This window comes from Geotrypetes seraphini, chromosome 13 (genome assembly GCF_902459505.1).
Source record: "Geotrypetes seraphini chromosome 13, aGeoSer1.1, whole genome shotgun sequence".
In the NCBI taxonomy this organism is placed as follows: Eukaryota; Metazoa; Chordata; class Amphibia; order Gymnophiona; family Dermophiidae; genus Geotrypetes; species Geotrypetes seraphini.
Genome location: NC_047096.1, coordinates 5,186,332 through 5,214,221, shown reverse-complemented (window position 1 = coordinate 5,214,221; position 27,890 = coordinate 5,186,332). Strand labels below are relative to the sequence as shown.

Sequence of the window (27,890 nt, the reverse complement as noted above, 5' to 3'; positions counted from 1 at the left end):
TGAGGTGAGGTGGAGTGAATTGGGGGTTGGGTTGAAGGGTCAGGAGGGAGGGAAGCCACTACACCACCAGGTGGAAGTTCTTTGGTTCAAGGAAGGAGGGAGGGAAGCTGGGCATTCAAGGCAACCCTTCTATGCTGCCCTGGACCCTGGCATAAAAATTCCCAAGCTAGCCGCATATGAGAAATCATCTTTCAAAACATGTCCAATTTTATTGTGAGCTTTACATCTCTTTTATATCATTCTACATGAATCAGTGTTGTCAGCATGTGACGTAAATGCAAACCATATATGGACACAGGTCACATGAAACTTTAAAGAAATCAGCATTTTTCTATCTCTAGACTGGAATCCAAAAGGTCAAAAGAGCCTTGGCCAGCAAAGCCTCTTCTGTTTGCAAATACGGCTTATAAAAACAATTGAAGTCACTTCACAACAAGATAACACACATCTTATCAAATATAAATGCCCTTGTACTATTTTCAGAGTAGGAAAAACAAAACAGGGTCTGGTTTTCTTACAGCTTCAAAACACTCTATGGAAAACTACAAGACGTGTCCCTTCAGAACCTCCTATATTTGTGTTTGTTTTCCATGCCACGTGCTAGCAAATACCACATTTGCCTTTCCTTTAAATGTGGCATGCAGTCGGGTTTCTATGTGAGTTAAAACTCACGCCAAAAACACATGGCTGTTGATTCTGCCAGTCTCCTGCCCCGGAAGAGGAAGTTACCATTGTAGTTTCTCTTGTAGGAGCCCAAGCTTTTCCCAGCCAGTAACTGATCTGCTCTTAAAGAACTCGTAGCCTTGCAAGGATGCGATAACTCCAGTCTAGCACAAACGATGCCTGAAACTCTCCACGGTATGCTGGATATGGAAGCTACATTGTCACTTCTTATGCTAATTGCATTTTAATTTGCAAAATAGTTGTCATGAATATTCTAGCCACAAATGAGAAGCAGAGAGTACTTATGTAGGAGGAAGTTTTGTGCATTACGCCTCGATAAAGATGGCATGAAAGGCGCTTTCTGTTGTCTCATTATTAAGAAACATGGAAAAACAGAAAAGAGGGTTATAAAAATAAACACAGAACATTTCTTGTCTGGAGCTTCTACAATTAAACGTGCGAAAACAACCAAGAGAAGTCGTTGACTCATCACAACCAGAACATCTGCATAACCTTAACCTTGTAATAGCAAGATTTCCCTAAACTGGTTTGATTCATGCCTGAATAAAGAGAGCTTTTATTTCTTCTTCTTTAATTTAATTATTTCGGGTTTTAATTTTCCTCATCATAGGGCCCTGATGAAAATCCGGCGCACCTGACTAGTCGTGTCACATTCCCTTATTACCAAAATGCAATTTATCACACTAGAGCAGGGCCCAACCTATCCGTCTCTGCTGAATGTGTCCAAAGAACTTGCCAAGTAATTACAGACAGTTGTGTTTGATATAGATACTAACTGATTACCTGGCGTTGCCCGGAGATTTATTTATCCCAATCATCTGTCATTTTCAATCATTTTTACATGTCACCCCCCCCTTCTGACCCCCACAGTATTTTTTCCAAGATAGTAAGTCATATGTACAAGTTTGAAAGAAATCTCTCCATGCGTTTCAGAGTTATGCTGAGTATTCATCTCAACGAGCCCAAAAAGTATGACTTAGACAGTAAAATCTGTCTTTTTCGATAACTTTTACGTCACCCCCACTTCCCACCCCCACAGTATTTTTTACCCAGATAGTAAGTGATATGTATACCAAGTTTGGTTGAAATCTGTCCATGTGTTTCAGAGGTACACACATCTGATTTTATATATATATATTTAATGATACCTATCACGAAACCGCTCCAGTCATGGTACATGGGCTTGTCGTGCCAGTGGGGCTAGCATGCATCTGAGACGCTGAAAGCTATGCCCTCGGTAGTTTCTCTACCAGCAGGACCTCCCAAGGCGGACAGGTTTCGGCGGAGATGTCAGACTAACAATGGACTGGCGGATGGGCAGTGTCGGAGGCCGTTTCATGTGACAACATCAAAGTTATACTGCGCAGAAGAAAGGCCCAGCAATCTACTTCTGTATTCTGTCAACAAAAAAACTTGACGATGATAAGACATAATGGTGCTGGAAGGTGGTCCCCTAGGTCGGAAGGTATTCACCACGCTACTAGGGAAGAGCTCACCATCACCCAGTGTTTGTGAAGCTGATGGATCAAAGCCACCAGGACCTCATGACGCTGGTGTTGTTCGACAGAAAAGGGAGCTCAGGAGCTGTAAAGATATTCTCAACATAGGAACATACGAAGTATGATAGTCATGTCAATCAGTGGCGTAGCAAGGGTGAGATTTGCCTCTCCCACCTCCACATGCTCCTTCCCTGCACGTTCGTGCCGCTTCTCTTCCCCGTATCTCTGTAACATTCCTGGCACGAACAGCAACCCCCAAGTCGATGTCACTCCCTAGGTGTGGGTCCAGGAAGTGACATCGGAGAAAGAAGCCAATGCTGGTGCGACGGCAGCATGGGGGGTTACTGCTTGCACCAGGAACGTTACAGAGGTATGGGGGAAGGGAAGTGACACACGTGGCATGGGGGGGGGGGGGGGAAGGAGCGGGAGGGCAGAGTGGAGGATGGGCACTTGCACCCTCACCAAGATGGCGCCCGGTATGGACCTCCCACCCAGCCCTTCCCCCTTACCACTGATGTCAATCCATCTACAGAAGGTGGTACTAAAGTACAATGTTACCAGTGATAGTCACGTCAGTGCGTCTGCAGGGAAGGCCGATCAATATCACTTTGATCCAAGTATATGCGCCAATGACAGATGCAGAATATTCCATCCTTAAACATATCAATACTTTGAGATCTAATCATTTCTCAGTGCTTGCTCCTTCCCTTTGGAACACCATTTCCAATTACATAAGGGAAGAACCTTCGTTGGGTCCTTTTAAGGCAAAGTTGAAAACTCTCTTCTTCTTAGACGCTTTTGACACATAACTGCCCTCGTAAGGGCGAAAACTCACGGTTGTTCTTAGTTCATCCCTCTTTCCCAGTGTTTTTTTTCTTATTTATTCTTTCCTTTACATGTTGTAGTTCTTCCTTTTCTACCCTCTTGTTTTTTTTACTTTTCTATGTCTAATGTACGCATTTTGTTTTTTATTAATCAAGCCCCTCTAATGATATGTATTTTGTTTTTAATTCTCTGTTTTGAATTATCGTGCGCTGATTATTTAATTTATTCTACACCGCTTTGAATTTTGGATTAAGCGGTATAAGAAATTTATAATAAACCTTGAAACCTTGTTGTACAAACAACTTCAAAATGTAATAGATCAAATGCCGAAACAAGATCTACTGATCATTATGGGGGACTTCCATGCAAAAGTAGGAAGTACATCTGAAGATGCAGAGGTTGGAAAGCCTGGCATTGGAGAAAGGAACTTTGTACAGTTTTGCAAAACAAACCAACTGCCAATCATGAATACGCATTTCCAACATTGCCAACATCGCCAGTACACATGGACCTCTCCAAATGGCATATATTGAAATCAGATTGACTACATCTGCAGTTTTGACTGCAAGGGCTAAACCAGGAACTGACTGTGGAAGCAGCCACGAGCTTTTGACATGCAAGATCAAGGTAAAGCTTTGCAAGGAGAAGATCATTAGAGACCTCCTAAAATACGACATTGAAAATATTCCATCAGACTATTGGATAAAACTAGACAATAGATTTGCCTTTCTTGATACAGAGCCCAAAGAGTTATGGAATGACATCAAAACCGTAATTAGTGATGAAGCTAAAAAATCTGAAAACGCTCCAGAAGAGAAAGAAAGCTAAGAAATTGCCTTCGATCTCAGAAGACGGAAGGAAGATTAACTCATTTGAGCTTTGGTGCTGGAGAAGGATTTTATGCATGCCGTGAACCACTAGAAAAACCTGACAAATCAAATCCGGAAGAGATCAAACAAGCTATGTCACTAGAAGCCCAAAGGATGAAGTTACAACTGTCTTATTATGGTCACACTGTCAGAAGAGAGAGATCAGTGGCGTGTTTGGGAAGATCGAAGGAACCAGGCGAAGAGGGCAGCCTGCAATCAGATGGCTAGACATGTTGAAAAGAACCATGGGGATGTCACTGGAGGACCTTTCCAGACTTAGCGCTAAAACAGATTCTTTTTCGATCTGTTATTCATCAAGCCGCTAGGACTCGAACACGAGTCGGTGGCATCTAACAACATCATTAAAAAGAGAAGGTGCTATTATGAGTTTCCTATAAGCGGTCTATGTTTTTTTAATCTTCTAGTTTTAGCTGATTGGTTTTGGAAGGTCTGAAAGGTACTTGTATTAGAAAAATTAATTTTTCAAGTTTTCCGCTTGACCGCTTTTGATCAGGCATATTCTAAAAACAAATGTAGAAAATGAGTTCATTTCTGAAGACAAAGTTATGTTCTCTCAGGGTTTCTGCAGCTGCTGTCGTGCGTGTTGCAGGTTTCTGGGTCTCGCTGCGCCTTGGCGGGTAGAAGCCGACGCTTCAGCCATCGTGCTGTGGCTTTCTTCAAGGTACGCTGTGAGGTCTTTCTAAACAGTGGGACCACTGACCTGGCTGGGAACAGGGCAGTCCGTTAGTCACATTTGTGATTAACTGACTTTCCCACCAAATTTCAAATTGGTAACCAATGGATTGCCCTGCTCCGAATCAGGTCAGTGGCAGGGTGTGGCATCCAAAAAGCAGACCCCCATATTTTTTGGATTCTGTAATCAAGTAGATGACAGCAGAAGAAAACTAAGCAGCCCCTTCAGTCAGTCCAGCCATTCCGGTTCACAGGTCATTTTTGGATAGGACTTTTATGTTTCAAGCAAGTAAGCAGCAGCCCTGGTTTGGTAATTACATTAGTGGAGCTAAGATGACCTATGGCGTTTTTCGGAAAGAAATTAAAACTGTACTGTTGATAGATACATTTCCTAAATAGAAATTACATTCATTGTAATAATTGTATAATAATTGCAATAATTCTATTCTGATTATCCTTCAGAAATATACTGTACTGTTACTATTTGTATTTTGTATTTCACTAATTGTTCAGCCTCTCTTTGATGTAAACGCCATTGGATTGCGGCGGTGTCGAAGATTAAAGTTGTTATTATTATATATTAAGGATGTATTACAGCTGTCAGCCAGTAATTCTTACCACACCCTGCCACGTAGAAGGTGCTGGCTCTGGTTCTCGGTTCAAAATGTCCAGTCCCCCAGGGCCACCGGCTGCGGCAGAAGTAGAGCTCACAGCCTCTAAGGCGAGGGAAACCTATCATCATGCAGCAGCCATTTAGGTCCATCTTTGCAGGATTGTCGCGGGAGCTCTGGCACTCGGTCCCCTGCCCAAGGCTGTCACTGAAGTGACTGGGCTAACTTAGCTGTGAGGGGGTGGGGAGGGGATCCCTAGTAGCTACTGATGAAGCTCATGGTGTCAGATCCCAGCCTTGATTCCAATTGAGCTGGAAGCCCAAAAGAGTGTGAGGGAAAGGTTGTAACAAACAAAACAAGACAAAATAAGACAAAGGGACTGTTAGCCTGCAGAGCCTAAGATTAGGAAAACCAAAACCAGCCAAGTAGGAGGTTGTAGTAGTGTGAAGAGTTTCAGTCTTTGGGGAGCTGAGCTTGTGATGTCATAATGCCTCATTCCACCAATAAGAGCCAACCTCATCAGTGATGTCACCATGGCTTGATTATCGTGCACTCCCCTCGTCCCTCCAACCCAGCCGGCAGATTAACCGTTCCCCTTAACTGTATCCATGACATCCTGTTTGTCTGACTTAGCTGTTTAGATTGTAAGCTCTTTTGAGCAGGGACTGTTTTCGTCTTCTTTGTGATTCTGTTCAGTGCCGCATGCGTCTGATAGCGCTATAGAAATAATTCCTAGTAGTAGTGTGAAGAGTTTCAGTCTTTGGGAAGCCGAGCTGAACTTGTGATGTCATAATGCCTCATTCCACCAATAAGAGCCAACCTCATCAGTGAGGTCACCATGGTTTGATTGTCCTGTACTCCCCTCTGCCCTCCAACCCAGCCAGCAGATGAACCGTTCCCCTTAACTGTATCCTCTTTGTCTATCTTGGCTGTTTAGATTGTAAGCTCTTCGGAGCAGGGACTGTCATCTTTGTGACTCTGTACAGCGCTGTGTACGTCTGGTAGCACTATAGAAATAATTCATAGTAGTAGTATAAGGTCAAGACTAAGAGAGGAAGGTTTCAGGACTGTTTAGAGTCTCTCCTTTCTTGTCCTGTGTGGCCTCTTGAATAAAGTTCAGAGCTGGAGAAATTGTAGCCCTTTCGTCCTGCACTGAATGCAGCAGGGGAGACGGGAAACCAGCCTGCTCATATCTCCTTCCCTGTACGCTCCACTGACCTGTACATTTGCGTGGAAAATTGAAATTTGAGCAGAGAATGAGGTGAAGCTTCACAGTTCATGTGGAAAATCCACACATTTACTTATTTGTCCCTTCAGACCAGGCCGGCGTGCACTCTGCTGACCTCTCTCGCACAGAGCTCGGGTGCTGGAAATTAGCAAGGAATTGGCTGAGTAATTGGAGATGTAAATGAAGCAGATGAAAACCAAGACCTAAACCAAAAGTTTTCATTGTTTCAGAACATGTAAGCAGTTATTAAAGTGTGTGTATAGATGGATTGACAGATAGATAGACATGGCCGGCTATCTGTGTGTGTATACAGTAGAAATACAGTATATACATATACACACACAAAATTCAATATAATGTCCCAGTGCTAATAAATTCTTAAATCACTTACATTTCTAAAGCTACAGTAATAGATTATTATTTCACGTGAGCAGTGGTATTCTGTATGCTCATGCCCGTCATTCTTCCAAAATACCTTTACAGGTTTATCTTTGCATATAAAATTACTATTTTCAAAATATTGATATAAAAGAGATTTTTGACATGTTTGATTTAATTAAATTTAATAGAAAGCACAGAACATCTGTCTTCAAATCAGGGACCAGTTGCCAATATGGTCTACGGCAGTGTTTCCCAACACACGATACGTGTACTCTTGGGGGTACGCGGGCTGCTTGTTGGGGGTACATGGCCTGACCACCACCGGGGATCCCTCCCTGCCTGCTCCCCACTGCTGAAGCCGCTGCCAAGGATCCCTCCCTCCCTGCCTACCTGTCTGCCTGGCCACGTACCACCCCCTACCCCCGAAGCCGATCCTGTTACTTCATTGGAGCCGGACTGGCTCCCTCCTCCCCAAGCAGAACTCCATGAAGAGACTCAGAAAGTGACTCATATGCTGCGTAACTGACTCTGAGCCGTCTCTCTGATGTCAGAATTGACATCAGAGGGAAGGCTTGTGGACCAGCCACGTGCAACGTGCGAATTGCTGCACGTGCTGTCCCTGCACAGAGTTGCTGCTGGGGAAGGAGGGAGCCAGACCGGCTCCAATAAAGTAACAGGATCGGCTTCGGGAAGGGAGGGTGCGGGCGGGGCAGGCAGGGATCAACTTCTGTGGATGGGTCAGGGCGGCTTTGCTGACAGGGCAAGCAAGGATCCCTGGCATGCAACTTAATTTTGGAAAGGCAGGGAGAGGGAGGGGATGAACCCGACACAGAAGGAAGGGAAGGGGTATGAACATAAGACACAGAAGGGAAGCAGGAAGGAGGCACTAACTTGGGAGAGGAGAAAGGGAATAGAAAGGGAGAATTGTTGGGCATCAGAGAGGGAAAGGAAGAAAAAGGAAAATTGGGCATAGAGAGAAAGAAGAGATGCATCAGGAGAGAAGTATGAGAAGGAGAAATGTTGGATATGGTGGTTGGCAGGGAACAGAGGAACAGATTGAAGGGAATGCAAGGGGGATGAATGTTGGACATAGTGATGGAGGGAGAGATGTGGCATGTTCTGGAGAGGGTTGATAGAATGAGAAATGGGTATGGGCTGGTGGGCAGTGGTAAAAAAATGCTGCACATGATCCAGGGGGAAGAGAGGGAGAAATGCTGGATGTGGCAGTAGAGTGGGAGGGAGAGATGTTTGGATCTCTGCAGACAGATGGACAGTGAGAGAGGGAGACATATTGCTAATAGGGGGTGGAGGAGAGAGGAAGAAAAGTTGGACTCATGGAGGGACAAAGAGAGATGTTGGATGGGGAAGGGAATGAGGTCTGGAGGAAAGAAAGCATGCAGGAGGCAGAAAGAAGGGAAGAAATATTGGATGCACAGTCAGAAGGAAGTGCAACCAGAGACTCATGAAATCAGCCAACAAAGGTAGGAAAAATGATTTTATTTGCAATTTAGTGATTGAAATGTCAGTTTTGAGAATTTATATCTGCTGTCTATATTTTGCACTCTGTCTATTTTTCTGTAGTTGTTACTGATTGCATATTTTAAAGTCATCTGCCTTGACCTCTTTGAAAAAAAACCCTGAATATACGTAAATGACATTTTCTCTGTGTACAGTGTGCTTTGTGTTGTTTTTTAAAATTTTGTGGTTACCATTATATATTAATAGGATTATATTGTGTGCATATGAAAAATGGATGGAAGAAATTGCCTTACAATTAGTACTATTATGGGGGTGAGGTCAGGGGCAGAGCTTGGGCAAGTCTGGGGCGGAGCTTGGGCGGGGGTACTCAGTTGGTATTAGTTAGGCTTAGGGGGTACTTGGCTTGAAGAAGTTGAGATACACTGGTCTAGGGGGCATTCGATGAAGTTACAGGGAAATACTTTTAAAACCAATAGGAGGAAATGTTTTTTCACTCAGAGAATAGTTAACTTCTGGAACACATTGCAAGAGGTTGTGGTAAGAGTGGATAGCGTAGCTTGTGGACCGGCTACATGCAATTGCTGCACACTGGCCCTTCCCGTACCTTCCTGGAGTTGCGGTGTAGCAGTGGTGGCGGCAGCGGACCAGGGGCAAAGGAGGAGGCATCGGCGGCAGGGAGGGAGGAAGGCAGGCTCTGATGTGGCAGGGAGGATAAAGGACAAAGGCTGGAAGGCAGTGAGGGGGCACAAACTCAGGACATGGGAGGGAGGGAATAGAAAGGGACAATTGTTGGGCCTAAGTGAAGGAAGGAAGGAGACTCATGAAATCACCAGACAACAAAGGTAGGAGAAATGATTTTATTTTCAATTTAGTGATCAATATGTGTCAGTTTTGAGAATTTATATCTGCTGTGTGTACTGTGTGTATATGAAGAATGAAAGGAACAACTTGGCAGGGAGGGGGGACAGGGTGCAGAGCCTGGCAGGGAGTGAGGGGGGCTGGGTGCAGAGCCTGGCAGGGAGTGAGGGGGGCTGGGTGCAGAGCCTGGTATATATTAGTACACAATTTGGTTCAGAATGGGTTTTTTTTTCCTTGTTTTCCTACTCTAAATCTAGGGTGCGCCTTATGGTCCAGTGCGTCTTATGGAGCAAAAAATATGGTAACTATAAAGTAACTAGATATGCACGAGATCTCATTCGTGTGTTATATGCTGTATCATGTGTGTATTGCGAGCACTTGTGTTTAAAGCGTGTTGAAGTTCTGTTCGATACACGCCTGTAGTCTGCGTACACGAAAAAATAAAAGGCTCGGCAGCGGCCACAAATCTTTCCTTTTTAAAAATTACCAACTAGTAGGGCCAGCATTAGTAAACTGCATCCACCCCTCCCCCTTCCTTATGGGCTGGATGGTCGGGTGTATATGACGCCACGGGGTCGCATTGTCTGCTTCGCGCTTCAGGGCACAAGAAGCCACTGAGCATTCGACGCGCGCCAATGATGTGCGTGAATAAACCACGCCCACGAACTGCTCGGTAAAGGGCGAAGTGCATTGCATCAAGAACCAACAAGAATTCTCTGCGCATGCGTTTTGATCGCTCTTACAGCGATCCTTCGCTGTAGGGCGTACGTCCGATCAGATCATTTGCATGTCAACTCGGTTGTATATCGGTCGCTCGGCAAGAATCGTCCAACAGCGATCCCGTCGGTAAGTTTAGCGAATCGGGCCTCTTTACCTCCACCATTGTATATGATATGTCAGCTTTAGTGCGCTATCGTAGGAAAGAGTGATATAAATGTTCTTTCTAATATTATTCTGTTCTCCTTCCACATGAACTGATTTATTAAAAATGTTACCAGAAACATCCTAATCTTTTGCTAATAACTCATAGACCGGAGAGTGTGAGTTTGGATGGCAGCCCGGTTCATCTTTGAAAAATCTTATTTATGGATTAGAGGCACTGCAAACAAGGTTAGACAAGAGTGTGGGAGAGGGGTGGTGGGTACCATGCGAATTTGGGTCTCTGTAAATGTTTCGCCTGGGCCTTGGTAACCCTATTAGCCACAGATTGTTGGAAGACGTGAGGCCAGATGACTAAACCAATTACAGGATATTTTAGGAAGCTTCCCATGGGGAACTTTTCTTTTCTACAAAAGACAGATTGTCTGCAGTTGGTTCCAACCCACAAAAAAGAAATGCAATTTTCATTTGTTCTCGACAGAGTAACTCTTCTTCTGCAGCTCTTAAATGTGATATTTCTGTCTCCTCTCGCGGCGGAATGTGGCTCTCGGAGTCTGGGAGCCGTTTCTAAATGTTCCACAATCTGACACAAACATGTTTCTGAGGTCAGTGTACTCATGAGGCTGAACTCGACCTTCAGCGGTTAAGCCTGCTACATTCAGACTCATCCATCGTGATCAGCATTCCTAGCAGTGACGTTTCCAAAGCACTAATGTTGTTTGAAACAACACAATGGAATGTGGACTATTTTCTTATCTTTCATTATTTTCTTCTTTCTCTTGGCACGAGGACCAAGTTAGTTATCCCAAAGCTCATAATCAGTACGAGGGATTTTCTCTTTCCTCTTTCTACTGTGTTCTTTGCATGAAACGTCGCCTCCTCCCTGAGAAACACGCTCCGCAGTGGCTTCATATGATTATATGCAGGCCTTATTGACAGATGATGTCCTGACTAGAAGGCCAAGTGTCTGGGATGCACGATCTAAGGTATGGCCACCTTGAAAGGAAATGGTATTCTCTTGCCACACTGCCCTTGCCAGCTCTGAAGGCTTATGAAGCCGATATGGCCAGTTTGATTTTTTGCAAGAAAATTAGAACAGAAGAATTGTCTTACTGGGACAGACCGAAGGTCCATCAAGCCCAGTAACCCGACTCACAGATACTGGATGCTAGGGACCACCTTTCAGGTCAGCGCTCAAGAAAAAGATTTGGGTGTCATCATGGACAATATGCTGAAATCTTCTGTCCAATGGGTGATGGTAGCCATAAAAGCAAACAAAATGCTCGGAATTATTAGATAAGGGATAGTTAACAAGACTAAGAATGTAATAATGCCTCTGTATCAGTCCAAGGTGTGACCTCAGCTTAAGTATTGCATTCAATTTTCGTCACCTTATCTATAAAAAGGTTTAAAGAGCGGCCAAGATGGTAAAGGGGATGAAACTCCTCTCGTATGAGGAAAGACTAAAATGGTTAGGGCTCTTCAGCTTGGAAAAGAGACGGCTGAGAGGAGATAGGATTGAAGTCTACAAAATCCTGAGTGGAGTAGAACGGGTACAAGTGGATCGATTTCTCACTCTATCAAAAATTACAAAGACTAGGGGACACTCGATGAAACTGCAGTGAAACACTTTTAAAACCAAAAGGATGAAATATTTTTTCACTCAGAAAATAGTTAAGCTCTTGATCGCATTGCTGGAGGATGTGGTAAGAGTAGTTAACATAGCAGGTTCTAAAAAAGGTTTGGACAAGTTCCTGGAAGAAAAGTCTATAGTATGCTAGTGAGACAAACATGGAGGAAACCACTGCTTGCCCTGGATCAGTAGCATGGAATGGGTTTTTGCCAGAAACTTGTGACCTGGATTGGCCACCCTGAAGATGGGATACTGGGCTACTTGGTCTGACCCAGTAAGGCTATTCTTATGTTTTTATGCTCTCCATTAAAACTCCAAAAAAAAAAACAACCTCTACTCTCTCTCTCCTCAATTTCTCTTCCCTCCCAGTCTCTGATCCCATCTCTTCTCACCCTCTCCATCCCCTCTTCCCTCATCATCTTTCCTCATCCCCTCCTCCTCTGCCCCCCCCCCATTCTTCTTGCATTCTTGCTTTTTTTTCCATCCTCCCCCATCTCTCACTTCCTTCCCGTTCCCCTCCTCTCACACATCCTCCACCTTGCTCTCTGCTCCCTCTTCCCTCAATGCCTTTCCTCATCACCTTCTCTTCTGCTCCCCACCCTTCTAGCATTCTTACTCCTTTTCCCATCATTCCAATCTCTTTCCGCTTTCGCACTCTCCTCCTCTCACACATTCTCTCCTCCTCCCAGGGGCAGGCTGACAGGAATCTGGGTCCCCCTTCCCTGGCAATAAGGCTCCTGAGCCTCCCCATACCTGTGTCTGTAGCAGTTTCCTTCAGGTGTCTGCCATAGCGCTCACAACCTGCTCTTTGCTGCATCTTGTCCTTGCCGAAGTAGGAAGTTAAGATGAAAGAGGAGTGGGAAGAGTTGAGAGCAGGCCACGAAAAGTCCATAGTCTGTTATTAAGACATGGGGAAAGCCTCCGCTTGCCCTGGCTCAGTAGCATGGAATGTTGCTACTCTTTGAGATTCTAGAATCTTGTTACTCTCTGGGATTCCAGAATCTTGCTATTCTTTGAGATTCTGCCTGGAATCTTGACACTCTTTGGGGTTCTAGAATCTTTTGTTACTCTTTGGGATTCTTGAATGTTGCTACTCTGGGGATTCCGGAATCTTGTTACTCTTTGGGGATTCTATTTAGAATGTTACTACTTGTTGGGTTTTGGCCAGGTACTAAGAACCTGGATTGGCCACCATGAGGATGGGCTGCTGGACTAGATGGACCATTGGTCTGACCCAGTATGGCTAATCTTATGTTCTTATGTGAGCCATTGTAAAATCACTGATGAGGTTGGCTCTGAGGCACTGTGGAATGAGGCATTATGACATCACAATCTCAGCTCTGAAATGTTGCTCTCATTGGGGTTCTGGAATTTTGCTAATCTTTGAGATTCTGGAATGTTGCTACTCCTTGGGTTTTGGCCAGTGGAACCTGGATTGACCACCGTGAGAATGGGCTACTGGGCTTGATGGACCATTGGTCTGACCTAGTAAGGCTGGTAGGAAGCGTTGAGCCCCCAACTGCTCTAGGTCCTCAGGGACTGCCCGGTTGCTTGTATAGTCAGTCTCCCCTGTCCTCTCTGCTCCCTCATCCTTCATCATTTTTCCTCATCCCCTCCTCCTCTGTCCATCCACCCCTTCTTGCACTCTTACCCCTTTTCCTATCCTCTTAATCTCTCTCTCCCTTCCCTTCACAAATGCTCTCCCTCTCCTCTTCCCCCCCCCTCCCTTTCTCTGCTTATTTTCATCTGCCGTGGGGTCCTGCATATTTCAAGTGCAAACAAACCTCTGTATGTGGACAGATGGTATAACAAAGACAGCTGAATGGATATTCCACAACATGTTCGAGACTATCACTTGAGCACAATGCACCTAGGGAAACTAAGGGGATTAATACCGAGTATCGTCATGTTTTTGACTATCCAGATGACCTATCTACTTCCATGTGACACCACTAGGTGTCACCGTAAGACATACTTTATCCTACCCACTGGAGACTATAGGGGCTTTCAGATTAGGTCTCCTATTAAAAGCCTAAAATGACAAAGAAATACTCTTCTGCCATCTTCCTAACCCAGCATAGGCACCTGACAGATCCCTCAGCCTCACTGTTAGTGTTCTCATTTCAAAATCAAGTAACAGATACAGTTCACTTCAAAATCCTCTTGCCATCTTGAGGATACCTAAATCATTGCTGTATGTGGCAATTTCTGGAAGCTGTAATACAGGCCCTTGAGAGAGGGGTTGGGGGGATATTATAATGTCACAAAGGATCATATCTAGGAGCAGAATATCATCTGAGCAGAAAGATGAATTCGGTCTGCTTCACCAACAATAAACGAGAGAGACGTTTTATACTCTGTCATGAAATTGGTACAAGACAGCACTGAGAAAGATTTGAATGTTTTGCCCAGCTATGAAAGAACTTTCTTAAGACCATGTATTTTTCATAAAAATCCACTATATTAAGGAAATTTGCTCTGTTAGGAGCTAACGCTGTCCCCACCGTTCTCTGTGAAACATGAGGGAATTATACCAGAAGCATTAAAATACTGAATAAAATAGCTATAAGCATCTATATCATTTCTCTTGTACTGTATAATTCTGCATGTGTGAATTATGATTTTGGTTTATGGGAAAATCCGTTAAATATTATTATAATAATAATAATAACTTTATTTTTTCAATACCGCCATAATCTTGCGACTTCTAGGCGGTTTACTGTGAAAGAGAGCTGTACAATCAGCGAATTACAAGGTGAGAACAGGTAGGAAGTCACTGAGTAATCAGTGTTTACAGGTTACAAATAGGTTACAGTATAATCTTAAGCATTTTACATCAAAGGGGCTGGATGGTCAGCGAATTACAGAATACAGGTGGTGAGGAAGACACTGAATAGTCAAGAGAGGAACAGAATACATTTGTGAAGAAGTGTAGTATCAGCATAAAGAGAAAGGTTTTAGGATGGGGGGGGGTTCTGGCTGGGAAATAAATCTATTGAATAGAGCGGTCTTGATTTCTTTCCGGTCTGCCTGGTTTTGTCGGTGAAGTTGCCTAGCCAGGTTTGCTGTCTGCCAGCTTGGAACTTGAAAGTTCTATCCAGAAAGGTTCTGTATTTGCAACCTACGATCTTTGGGTAAGCAAAGAGGTTGCGATTTCTGGTTGTCCTTGTGGGGGTGTAAAGTTCGAAGTGGGGTAATAGGTAAATTGGGGCCATTCCCCCACACCAGTTTATAGCAAAAGCAGGAAAACTTGGGACAATGCCGCTCACAACCCCAACATTAAATATCCAAAACACAGAAAACCACACCACAAAAATCACACAGAAATGAAATGTACTATTCCCTCCCTCCCCCCGATACAAAACCGCAAAAGTGGTTTTTAGCGCAGGCCCATGTGCTGAATGCATTGCGCTGCTCCCGACACTCAGTGAGTTCCACTTCACGCGAATAAGCAACACTTCACTCCATGGCTCCATCTTAGCCTATATCCCACCTGGAAAATGGCTCGAAGCAGAAACATATTTCTCAAATGTACTATCCAAACATGTAGTGGGCCATGACTTCAGAATCCTCATGGCCAACTTGAACTTGCACCTAGATCGAACCTCAAACAACCAAATGTCAAGATTTTCCAATCTCCTGGAAGAACTTGGGACTTTTCTCCCTGGAGAAGCGAAGACTTAGAGGAGACATGATAGAAACCTTCAAGATCCTGAAGGGCATAGAAAAAGTAGACAGGGACAGATTTTTCAAATTAAGGGGCACCACGAGCACAAGGGGGCACTCGGAGAAATTGAAAGGGGACAGGTTTAGAACAAACGCTAGGAAGTTCTTTTTCACTCAGAGGGTGGTGGATACATGGAACGCGCTTCCAGAGGCTGTTGTAGACAAGAAAACATTAAATGGTTTCAAAGAAGGTTTGGATAGATTCCTAGAAGAAAAAGGGATTGAGGGGTATAGATAGGTATAGACCATTGCTCAGGCAATGGGCCTGATGGGCCGCCGCGGGAGCGGACCGCTGGGCAGGATGGACCTATGGTCTGCCTCAGCGGAGGCAACTTCTTATGTTCTTATGTTCTTAACTAAGCATAAAATCAATGTCTAACCAACCCACACACGAGAAGGGCCACCAATTAGATCTGATCGTTTCATAAGAACATAAGAATCGCCATCATGCCCAGCAGTCCACTCCCACAGCAGCTCTTAGGTCAAAGACCAGTACCCTAACCAAGTCTAGCCTTACCTGTGTATGTTCTGGAACTTGTCTAACTTCATCTTGAATCCCTGGAGGGTGTTTTCCCCTATAACAGCCTCCAGAAGAGCATTCCAGTTTTCTATCACTCTTTGGGTGAAAAAGAACTTCCTTACTTTTCTACGGAATCTTTTCCCTTCTAACTTTAGAGCATGACCTCTCATTCCAGAGCTTCCTTTCAAATGAAAGAGACTAGCCTTGTGCACATTTATGATTTATGCTAAGGTTTTTCACACCCGTGAATAATTTGTACTCCTCCTTATTATATTTAAATTTTAACACCCCCCCCTTAAAAAAAAAAGTCAAAAGAAACATACTATCAATAACACTAGATTTTTATGCTGGCAGAATGAAGGTGCTAATTTTGTATCATTTTGTGAAGAGTTTGCTTTGCAGAGGGATAAAAATGGACTTATTCATCACCCCCTGTTCTCTGGGCAAAAAAAAAGTTGTTCTGATTCCAGCAAGTGTCGCACACCAGCTTTGAGAAGAAAGAAAATCAGTTGTGCTATTAATTAAACAATCCTGCAGCCCGTAAGGGGCCAGCAGTTAATGCCCTCCAGGGAGGAGTTTAACAGAGGGGATTAATGTCATTGTAAGTGAAAATCCACATCAAGCTCAATTTACTTTTCCAGGCATAGTTTTGTAAGAGCAGCAAAGTCCAGCGTTCCATCAATTTAAGACTGAAAACAAGGCGTTCGTGGAGGGGATTAACATCGTGTCCTATGACGTCCAAGGGATCAGGCCAATTACAATGTAACTCATTAGTCTTCTGTAGTGCAAAGCTTAAGCCACTGTGGACGTTGGGTCATCAAGGGAAGGCTGGACTTTAATGGCCTCTGGTCCTTTTGAACCTAAATCAAGGTAGTGTGTGACGCAGTGGTTGGGTCAGCGCCCTGGGGTTGTGGGTTCAAACCCTGCGCTGGTCCTTATGACCCTGGACAAGTCTCTCAGTCCTCCATAGTCCCAGGTACGTTAGATCGATTGTGAGCCCACCGGGGCAGATGGGGAAAATGCTTGAGTACCTGATTGTAAAACCGCTTATAAAACACCCTAATAAACTTGATGTCCCATGAGGTGCGCAGCCCACTGGAACGTTCTGACACCTCCCTGCAACACATAACCATGAAATCAGGCACTATACTTCTAGAAATTGCTTTTAATTACCAAGCAGTGGTTTGGACCTGGTCCATTGGTCTAAGCTACAATACTTGCAAGTCCAATCGCCATGTCAGGATTCTCCCCATCATCTGATACTTACGATTCAACTGCAGTTCAGAGGAAAGACATCACATCTACACAGCGCTCTGACTTAGATGGAAAACTGCCTTTTTATTGATTTTATCTAATTAAAACACTTTGTAGCCTGCATATCCAGCATCTATGCGGGTGACAGCAATACTGTGCATACGTAATTAAAACAAAACTTAACAAACCACAATACAATACAGTATATAACTCACAGCCCGAGACCTGCTCCTTAAAAAACACATAAGAACATAAGAATTGCCGCTGCTGGGTCAGAGCGGTGGTCCATCGTGCCCAGAAGTCCGCTCACGCGGTGGCCCTCTGGTCAAAGACCAACACCTGTCCAACTTTGTCTTGACTCCCTGGAGCGTGTTTTCTCCTATAACAGGCTCCGGAAGAGCGTTCCAGATTTCCACCACTCTCTGGGTCAAGAAGAACTTCCTTACATTTGTACAGAATCTATCCCCTTTCAGTTTTAGAGAGTGCCCTCTCATTCTCTCTACCTTGAAGAGGGTGAACAACCTGTCCTTATCTACTAAGTCTATTCCCTTCAGTACCTTGAATGTTTCGATCATGTCCCCTCTCAATCTCCTCTGTTCGAGGGAGAAGAGGCCCAGTTTCTCTAATCTTTCGCTATACGACAACTCCTTCAGTCCCTTAACCATCTTAGTCGCTCTTCTCTGGACCCTTTCAAGTAGTACCGTGTCCTTCTTCATGTACGGCGACCAGTGCTGGACACAGTACTCCAGGTGAGGGCGTACCATAGCCCGGTACAATGGCATGATAAACCTTTTCCGATCTGTTCGAGATCCCAGATAACTGCTAAAATTACACATTGCCTAGGTTTGTAAAGGCCAATCGGAACAAAAAAAGCTTTCAAACTTTTCCGGAATGCCCAAAAATCAGAAATTAAATGAATAGAGTCTATAATTGAGTCTATAATTGAGTTCTACAGTGAAGGTCCAGCACCTGAAATACTTGGGATTAATTTATGGCCTTAGTGACCGAATGAAGCGGAGGGACAATCAAAAGGTCTCTAGCTTACGATCTCAGAGGGCGACAATGTACATATGCCTGTAATAAAGAGGCAATTACCTTAGGTAACAAGTCACGAACAGATTTAAATACTGTACCAAGGTCAATAACTTGAATTGTGTTTGGCATTCAACAGGCAACCAATGAAGTTCAGCCAGTACAGGTGTGACATGTGGATATAACAAGGTAATCTGGCTATTATCCTAGCAGCTGGGTTCTGTGCCACTTGTAGAGCCCTTAATGAATTCTTCAGTGGGCCACATAGGAGCAAATTACAATAGTCTAAGTGCGGCAAAACATAGCTTTGCATAACCAGTCTAAAATTTGCAGGTGCCCATTCCTTTCTAGTTTCTCCTCTCCTGCCCCTCACTACGGGTAATGCTTTGCACCTCTCTGGCGGCTCCTTTGTCTCATCTTTTCAAGGCTTCCTTAGAGTCTGGTGTGGTCGCGGAGGACTGGAGAAGGGCGGATGTGGTCCCTCTGCACAAGAACGGAAGGAGGAGGTTGGGAATGAAAGGCCAATTAGCCTGACCTCGGCAGTGACTAAACTAATGGAAACACTTCGCAAGTGAGATTTTTAGAATCAAACCGAGTTCAGGACCCGAGGCAGCATGGTTTCACGAGAAGCAGATCTTGTCAGACGAATCTGATTGATTTCTTTGACTGGATGACCAAATACTTGCATATGGGAGGGGCGCTAGATGTAGTGTACTTGGACTTTAGCAAAGCTTTCAACGTGGTGCCACATAGAAGATTGATAAATAAACTGAATGCATGTGGTCTGGACCCTAAAGTGACCCGTTTGACAAATCTGGGGTGCATTCTTTTTTGGCAGCATTTCACTTTTTATGTCAACTGCTACTGCTCTTATCCTCTTGCTTATCTGACTGAAGTAAAAGCAAGCTACCTTTGTCAGTCTCTCTGTCTCTCTCTACTTGGCTGTTAAGGAAAACTCATTATACTGGACTACAATCTTACCCAAGATAAGGAAATAATACCACAAGCAAATAATAACAATTACAATAATTACAATCTTTATCTGTGTTGGGTGCTATGCAAAGTTCATCTCAAAGGTGCCGACTCATCACACTAGTTTTGCAAGATTGAGCCGTTAAAAATTTCAGCTCCATCCATCAGAAGCCTCCGAGGAAAGAAGGTGCTGAGGGTGGGTAATGGCTGCCTAATAATCCATGTGTTGGAAGACATGCATTCTGGGAAGCAGCCGGGCTGGGCTAATGCAAACGGGGGATGTTCTCAGACTGGTGGTCCCCAGATTGATTGGCATTTTTGCTCCATCAGGAGACTGGTTTCCAAGCAAAATAGAAAGGCTGTGAATTTGAAAGGGAAGAGATGCAACGAGAAGATGGTGGGAGAAGGGGACACTGAACCACTGGCCAGATGTGTGATTCCAGTTGGATAACACTTGGGTGATTTGGCAGGCTCAAGCGATCTCATCTTCTCACCAGTTGATGGCTTTCTCTGCATGCAGCTTCAGTGGGACTAAAGGCTCAAAAACCTCTGTACGCTTCGAGTTAAAGGTCCCCCTCACCCACCACCACCAGAACTACAAACAGCAACCAAGCAGCAAGCTCCAAAGTCTGGTCTATGGGTTTGTGGCACAGTCCAGTCCAGACTCACCCAGAGCACTGCCCACACGCACTCAAAACAGCACAAACAACCACTGTAGAAAGGTGCAACAACCAGAAATCTTTTATTTTTCTACAGACCTGAGTCTGTTTCCTCACAGACTCCGGAAAGGCACAAACAACGGCTTAGTCTTCATAGCCTTAAGTCACTTCCACATTTATTTTCCTTATGGGCTTGGCTTGCCCTGTTTCAGCAGAGACCAGTTACCCCTGGAGGTTCTTGCACACGTCCCAATCCTTTCCAAGGCTCTCTTAGCCTACAGCTAGGAAAGGGGAAATCTCTCTCTCCCCGGGGCTCCTTCCTTCCTCAGAGATTTTTCTCTCTCATGGGGAGCTCTCGGCAATGATTCTCCTCTGTGGCAGATAAACACCTCCTTCCTGACTCAGCAGAGTCACCTTGTTAAGGTAAGCTCAGCACTGAGCTGTAAAGCCCAGTGCACTCTGGGACATGTAGTCCGCTAAGTTGTGGGCTGTATGGAGGTGTATTGGTAGCATTAGCGAAAGATAGCCCCTTACCCTTCCACAGGGTTTTAATAATAAAAATATAGTAAAATTATATTTTAAATATGGGAGTATATCTGTCTGTTGGCCTGCATCCCACTGGTGGTAGAGAAGAGACACATTGATGGGTATTGAGATGTCACCTATTGTACTCTCTCAATACAAATGATGTTAGCAAAGGCAGAGGGGTCCGAGATCAACCAGCGCTTAAAAGCAAACCCTAAATTATGGAGAAAATAGTACCAGTCATCTTCGTGCTTTGAGATGTACAGCCTGCAGTTGTAATGGTAGTGATGTGGGCATGTGATGGAAATGATTATTTCATCCTAGCTGACATTTTTGGTTGACCCTCGACAAAATACTCTTTATGAGAAAGCAGTTTGGGAGCAAGATTGACTGGGCTAGATCCGAAGTGAGGCAGTCATGCTTTTGCGAAATCATACAGGACTGGAGACAAATTATGTCTCTCCACCACTGAAAGTATAAACAAAGGCATGAAGAGGCCTTTTCAAGGAGTTAGAGAACATAACATTTGTATTCTGGATTACCCTTCAGATCTATGCAGTTTAACGAAAGAAATTACTGCTACAACCCAGAATGAAATACATTTTCAATCTTTCAAGAATTTTCTAAATAAATAAACCATTAATAGTTTCCTACAATTTTGATATGACGTAGATGTAAAGAATAATTGACGGAAATCAGTCTCCCAAGTAGCTGCTTGAAATGACAGTAGTCAATTAGAATATCTTTTATAGCGGCAACCTTTGGGTGATGGAAAATTAAATAGAAACATAGAAACATAGAAAGATGACGTCAGAAAAGGGCTACAGCCCATCAAGTCTGCCCACTCTACTGACCCACCCCATTAAGTCTGAGCGCTGATGACTTAGCTCCTTAGCTCGACCCTCGTAGGGATCCCACGTGGATGTCCCATCTATTCTTAAAGTCAAGCATGCTGGTGGCCTTGATCACCTGCACCGGAAGTTTGTTCCAATGATCCACCACCCTTTCTGTGAAAAAGTACTTCCTGGTGTCACCACTAAATTTCCCTCCTCTGAGTTTAAGCGGGTGCCCCCTTGTGACCAAGGGTCCCTTGGGAACGAATATGTCGTTTTCTACCTCAACACGACCTGTGACGTATTTAAATGTCTCAATCATGTCACCCCTTTCTCTGCGCTCCTCTAGAGTATAGAACTGTAATTTTCCCAGTCTTTCTTCGTATGAGAGACCCTTGAGTCCGGAGACCATTCTAGTAGCCATCCGCTGGACCGACTCGGCTCGAAGCACATCTTTACGGTAATGTGGCCTCCAGAATTGCACACAGTATTCCAGATGAGGTCTCACCATGGTTCTGTAATAGGGAAGCTATCCGAGTAGAACGTCTACGATGAGAAAAAAAATTAATGGGCTGAAATTCCAGGAGTTCTCCTCGCTTTTTTGTTAATCTTCTAGTTGTTTTCTTTGACACACAAATGACCCATACGAGACACTCCTACATCTGATGACAAATGCAGAAAGATGCTTCAGGAAGAGTGACCTAAGTCTGGTAGATAACCATTGGAAGCCAACACCAGCTTTCATCCAACTCTTCTGTCCGCTGTTTTCTCTATCTGTCCCAGGTTTGCTAAATTTCCATTTTCCTTCTGGCTTCTACTGTCTGCGTGCCTAGCTATTCCTTTTTAGTTTCTACAAGTCCCAAAGTGGATCCTATAGGGAAGGTTCAAGAGAGACCTAGAGGGAACCCCAACCCAGGCAGGGGAAAGAGGGAGGTTAAGATATAGAAAAGAGAAAAAGGAGAAATGGCTGAGCTGGGCATAGGAGAGGGGGGTTAAGAGACAGAAGAGAAAAAGGAGGGAAATGCTTGAGCTGGAGACGGAAAGGAAGGAGAGAGACGGGCTAGGCAATGACTAGTGTGGTAGAGACAGAACCTCCCCCCACCCTCCAAAAAAAGCTGCCTATATGAGTACAATAAAAGCATTGGAAAGAGGTGAAGGAACTTGATTAGTTGCGACAAAAGGAGATAAAACAGAGATGGTGAAGATGTTACAGCATGTCTATATCTATGGAACTGACATCTGGTCTCTTAATGGTCCACAGACTGAAGTCTGTGAATATTATGCTTGTTTATTAGGATATGCTTTTTGTTGAATAAATTAACCGAGCTGAAGGAGAAGTTAATTTAAGAAAGGCCTGGTAAGGCTTAAGTAGAGCACTTCACTTGACTAATAGCAACAAACCATTCATCAAAGTGAAGGAGGCAGAATAGCAGAAAAGATTTGTCAACCCTTCCCCATCCCCCCACTAACCCCTCGCCCATCTTTCTCTCCCTCGCTCAGCTCTCCCAAATCATTACTCAACAGCAGTGACCTTGCACACAGCGCTGGGCTAAATGCCAACCACTATAACCCAAACAAATCGGCCATTATTAACTCTTCACAATTATTTTTCTTTGACCAGGCAGTTTCTTCCTGCCTCGTTGTACATCCAGCTCCGTCACAGCCAGGACTGGAATCTGGTACCTTGACTCATCATCTGGAAAGCTATAATCTCGGGCCCTGCAACTGGCCACTGGTGCTAGCCTTTAGCAATGTACATCAACAGTCCCTCTCAATAGTAACAAAGGCTTTTTATGGCAGTGATAATTTAGTTAACGAAAAATGTTAGGGTTTTTTTGGGGGGGTTCAACATTTTTTAGAACCTTATGTCCAAGTTGGGGGCAGGGTGGGGATACTTTTGGTTTTCTTATGCTTAAGGACAATTGTTGGGTATGTGGGAGGAGGGATATTTAATGTGAATTAGACCAGTGGTTCCCAACCCTCTCCTGGAGGACCACCAGGCCAGTTGGGTTTTCAGGATAGCCCTAATGAATATGCATGAGAGAGATCTGCATATAATGGAGGTACCAGGCATGCAAATCTGCTCCATGCATATTCATTAAGGCTTACCTGAAAACCCGACTGGCCTGGTGGTCCTCCAGGACAGGGTTGGGAACCACTGAATTAGACTTTGGTAGAATATTAAGTGATGATAAGGTGTAAAATGATTTTATCTTGTATTGCACTTATTGAAAGTTTTAAAAATGAAGAAATAATTTTTTTTAAAAACAGCATTTTTTAGAACCGCCAGAGGTAGCATATTTTACATGAGCTATGGAAACTTAATTAGTCACAGCTCACCACAAGTTGTCACAGATCTGTTTATTTTATTAATATATTGAATCAAAAATCTTTCTTAGCATCTCCAAAGGAATCTGTTATATTGCTTTAACCTTTAAGAAATAAGCAAATCTCTCTCTTTCCCCCACAAGGGTTAAGAACACTTTCTTCAGGGTTGAAATGAGGAATCGTCACCTGAGCCTTAAAGACATTTTTTTTTTCTCCCCTCATTCTTTGCCTGGAGACTCCCTAAATTTATTATTGCATTAATTTCAAGTGCTTCTTAAGTGTTATTCAGTGGGTAACTTGAGTCCATTATTAGCTTGCTTGAGAACGAGAGAGAGGAGATATTATAGTCCCATGCAGTACCATGCTATCAAAAACTGGAAACTCCCCCCATCCCTTATCATTATTAATAAATGACGATGATTAAGTATTGATTACTAGGCATTTTTGAAGCTCATGTGCCATTAATTGCATTGACAGTGAATATTTTTAAAACAAGGTGTGTCCCAACAGGGGACTGTAATATCATGAGTAAGGTTTGGGTGTGGGCCGGCACAAACACAGCCAGACGCATTCATAGAAGGTAAAACAAAACTCTTTCTTGACTCAGAACCCCGGGTCCTGTTATTTCACAGGGCCAGATATGCAAGAAACTGTCTCTTTCTTCCATAAGAGAAAGTCCGGAGATGGACCTGTGGCTGACAAGACCCTAGACCAGGCGTGTCAAAGTCCCTCCTTGAGGGCCGCAATCCAGTGGGGTTTTCAGGATTTCCCCAATGAATATGCATGAGATCTATTTGCATGCACTGCTTTCATTGTATGCTAATAGATCTCATGAATATTCATTGGGAAAATCATGAAAACCTGACTGGATTGCGACCCCCGAGGAGGGACTTTGACACCTACCCTAGATGTTACCCAGGGCCTGTGACTGCCATGCCCCAAATACAGTCTTGCAAAGGTCTTTCTCAGCCCAGTAACCAGGTCTGGCCCCAGCGTACCACAGAGGAAGGCTCACAAATAGTCAGTAAGAGGTTGGCTTACTGAATATTTATGGTTGTAATCAAGGCGTATACTGGGATTACTTCTTCCTAGGGTTGCCAGATTTTCCATTCGTATAATCCAAACCCCAGTCAGGCTATTCTTATGTTCTTAAATATTGACTTGGCCTAGATAGGGCGTCTTCATTCAGGGCACGCCGATGTAGATTTGCGCAAGCTTCTCTCATGAACTCGGGGCACCCTGATTCCATTACAGAATTGGGGTTCCCCATGCGGAGCTTCCTGTTCCTTGGTTTAAAGCAGCTCTTCAAACTTCTCTTGTTTCAATGTATTTATTTATTAGCTGCCTTTACGAAGAGATTCGCCCAAGGCAGTGTCCAGCAAGTACTTAGCCTTCCCGAATGAAAATACCTAATATAGAGACTTCTGGTGCACCTTTTGGGCTGAGAACGCGTTGGTCTGCTGGAATTTTTTAATGCTTTTATGCTTCTTTGTTTTTGCTATCCTTTTAATTTTTAATTTGCAATGTTTAATGTATAATTCTGTACAGTGCTTTTGCTGTGTGTACATGAAATGGTGGTATCTTAAGCCAGATAAATCATAAACCATCAGGGTTCCCAAAAGGAAACATTGCTTTACAGAATTGCCCCCTCATTTATTAATGTTGAACTAGATAAGAAAAGCGTGGGCCCTTTAGAAAATCTGATTTCTTGTGCAGTCTTAAGGGAGTTAATACCGATAACCTTTAATTAAAGACTAGTTCGCTCCCTACATGGGAAGGTTCTGCGGAAGGGAAGAATCGACATGATTTTAAGAAAACTATAAATGGACAGGATGGAAATCAATGAGGAGAATGTTGCATTAATTAGTCAGAGAAGCAACAGATTAGTGAAAGCAAAGGGAAACAATGTAAGAGTATTTATTTATTTTATTTAAAACGTTTTCAATCCACCTTTATCCAAGGTGGCTCACAATATTAAATACATATTCTAGGATTTGCACAACATAAGATTATACCAGTGGTCTCAAACTTGCATCCCGGGGGGCCACATGCAGCCCACCCGGTACTATTTTGAGGCCCTTGATATGTTTTATCATAATCACAAAAGTAAAATAAAAGTTTCTTGATCATATATCTCTTTAGCTATAAACTACACTATAGGATTGTCTGACTCTCTTCCGGAATCTGTCATAGGGGAAAACACCCTCCAGGGATTCAAATAGGGGGAAACACCCTCCAGGGATTCAAATAGGGGGAAACACCCTCCAGGGATTCAAGACGAAGTTAGACAAGTTCCTGCTGAACCAGAACGTACACAGGTAAGGCTAGTCTTAGTTAGGGCACTGGTCTTTGATCTAAGGGCTGCGGCGGGAGCGGACTGCTGGGCACAATGGACCACGGGTCTGACCCAGCAGCACCAATTCTTATGTTCTTATCATGTTTTTGTTTTAAAATTATGTAACCCGTTTAGTTTGAAACGGTATAGAAATTTTTAAAATAAATAAAAATTCTTAAGACTTGGCCAAAAAGAAAGATTTATAAACTATATAGAGTTTTACCTCATGCAAAATTGTCATTTCTTTAATAAGACATTAACTATTTTTTTTCTGAGGCCCTCCAAGGACCTACAAATCCAAAATGTGGCCCTGCAAAGGGTTTGAGTTTGAGACCACTGTATCCATGACATCCTGCTTGTCTTTGGGAATCAGAGCTGAGATTGTGATGTCATAATGCCTCATTCCACCAATAAGAGTCAACCTCCTCAGTGATGTCACAATGGCTTGATTGTCCTGTTCTCCCCTCTGCCCTCCAACCCAGCCAGCAGATTAACCCTTCCCCTCAAACTCTTTAATAAGACATTAACTATTTTTTTTCTGAGGTCCACCGAGGACCTACAAATGCAAAATGTGGCCCTGCAAAGGGTTGGAGTTGGAGACCACTCGATTATACCATCTCAACCGCACATTACTTCAATCAAGCAGCACAAATCTAATAACCTGCAAAAAAAAGATGATATTCAGAAAGTAAAAAATGAACTGAAAAAGCAGAATATTAGCTTAGAAAAGCTTGAACAAACTAATGGGTCTTGAGCAACTTTCTAAATTGCAATAGATTTCTACAAAACTGTAAAGTACCAGATAACGCATTCCACAAAAATGGTTCAGCTATAGAGAAACAGCTCCTGATTGGATAAGGCCCGACTTCGTGAAGGAAGAGGCGGTCAGAGCGAACTGCGAGTGATTTCCTGCACTCGCGGCGCTCCGGCTGCTCTCCTGCTGCCCTCTTCAGGCTCCCCCATGAAAAACCGTATTCGTGGTTTTTTGAGATTCGCGGGAGTTCCTGGAATGGAAACCCCGGGAATCTCAGGGGAGCACTGTATCTCAAAAGCCATTTATATCGCTTTTCCACATAATCACCCTGTTCTCACATTACCCCTCTCCTTAAGTCACTTCATTGGCTCCCTGTCCATTTCCGAATACAGTTTAAACTCCTCTTGCTGACTTACAAGTGCATTCGTTCTGAAGTAGAGAATGACACGGTGACAAAATTCATCACTATTCCCGTCCCCGCGGATAACCACAGGAAACCATCTTCATGTCATTCTTTAAGGAGAGAGGGAAGAATCAGAGTATGAATGGCCACAACCACTGACCCGCAAGCTTTGCTTTGAAGAATGCTGGTGTAGAAGGACCGAGGTTGAAACAGACACTACAGAATGACAGTCTCTGGTATCCAGAGCAGATATTGTGATGTCATAATGCCTCATTCCACCAGTGCCTAAGAGCCAATCACATCAGTGATGTCACAATGGCTTCATTATCCTTGGCTCCCATAAGAATCAGAGTATGAATGGCCACAACCACTGACCCGCAAGCTTTGCTTTGAAGAATGCTGGTGTAGAAGGACTGAGGTTGAAACAGACACTACAGAATGACAGTCTCTGGTATCCAGAGCAGATATTGTGATGTCATAATGCCTCATTCCACCAGTGCCTAAGAGCCAATCACATCAGTGATGTCACAATGGCTTCATTATCCTTGGCTCCCATAAGAATCAGAGTATGAATGGCCACAACCACTGACCCGCAAGCTTTGCTTTGAAGAATGCTGGTGTAGAAGGACTGAGGTTGAAACAGACACTACAGAATGACAGTCTCTGGTATCCAGAGCAGATATTGTGATGTCATAATGCCTCATTCCACCAGTGCCTAAGAGCCAATCACATCAGTGATGTCACAATGGCTTCATTAACCTTGGCTCCCATAAGAATCAGAGTATGAATGGCCACAACCACTGACCCGCAAGCTTTGCTCTGAAGAATGCTGGTGTAGAAGGACCGAGGCTGAAATAGACACTAGAAAATGACATGGGATTATTTCCCGCGGTTATCCGCGGGGACGGGA

The 27,890-nt window shown here is 43.8% G+C and overlaps 1 protein-coding gene across 2 annotated transcripts in view; it reads left to right on the top strand.

Moving 5' to 3' along the window:
- The window catches only part of PLXNA2 (plexin A2), a 742,509-nt gene that overhangs the window by 277,664 nt on the left and 436,955 nt on the right, over nucleotides 1-27,890 (top strand). The window contains exon 1 of one of the 2 annotated variants that reach the window (XM_033917849.1): nucleotides 10,977-10,992. The exons of the other annotated variant lie outside the window; for it this stretch is intronic. The gene's annotated coding sequence lies outside the window, so the exon portion shown is untranslated. Of the gene's footprint in view, nucleotides 1-10,976; nucleotides 10,993-27,890 lie in introns of those variants that run through there. 2 annotated transcript variants of the gene reach the window in all.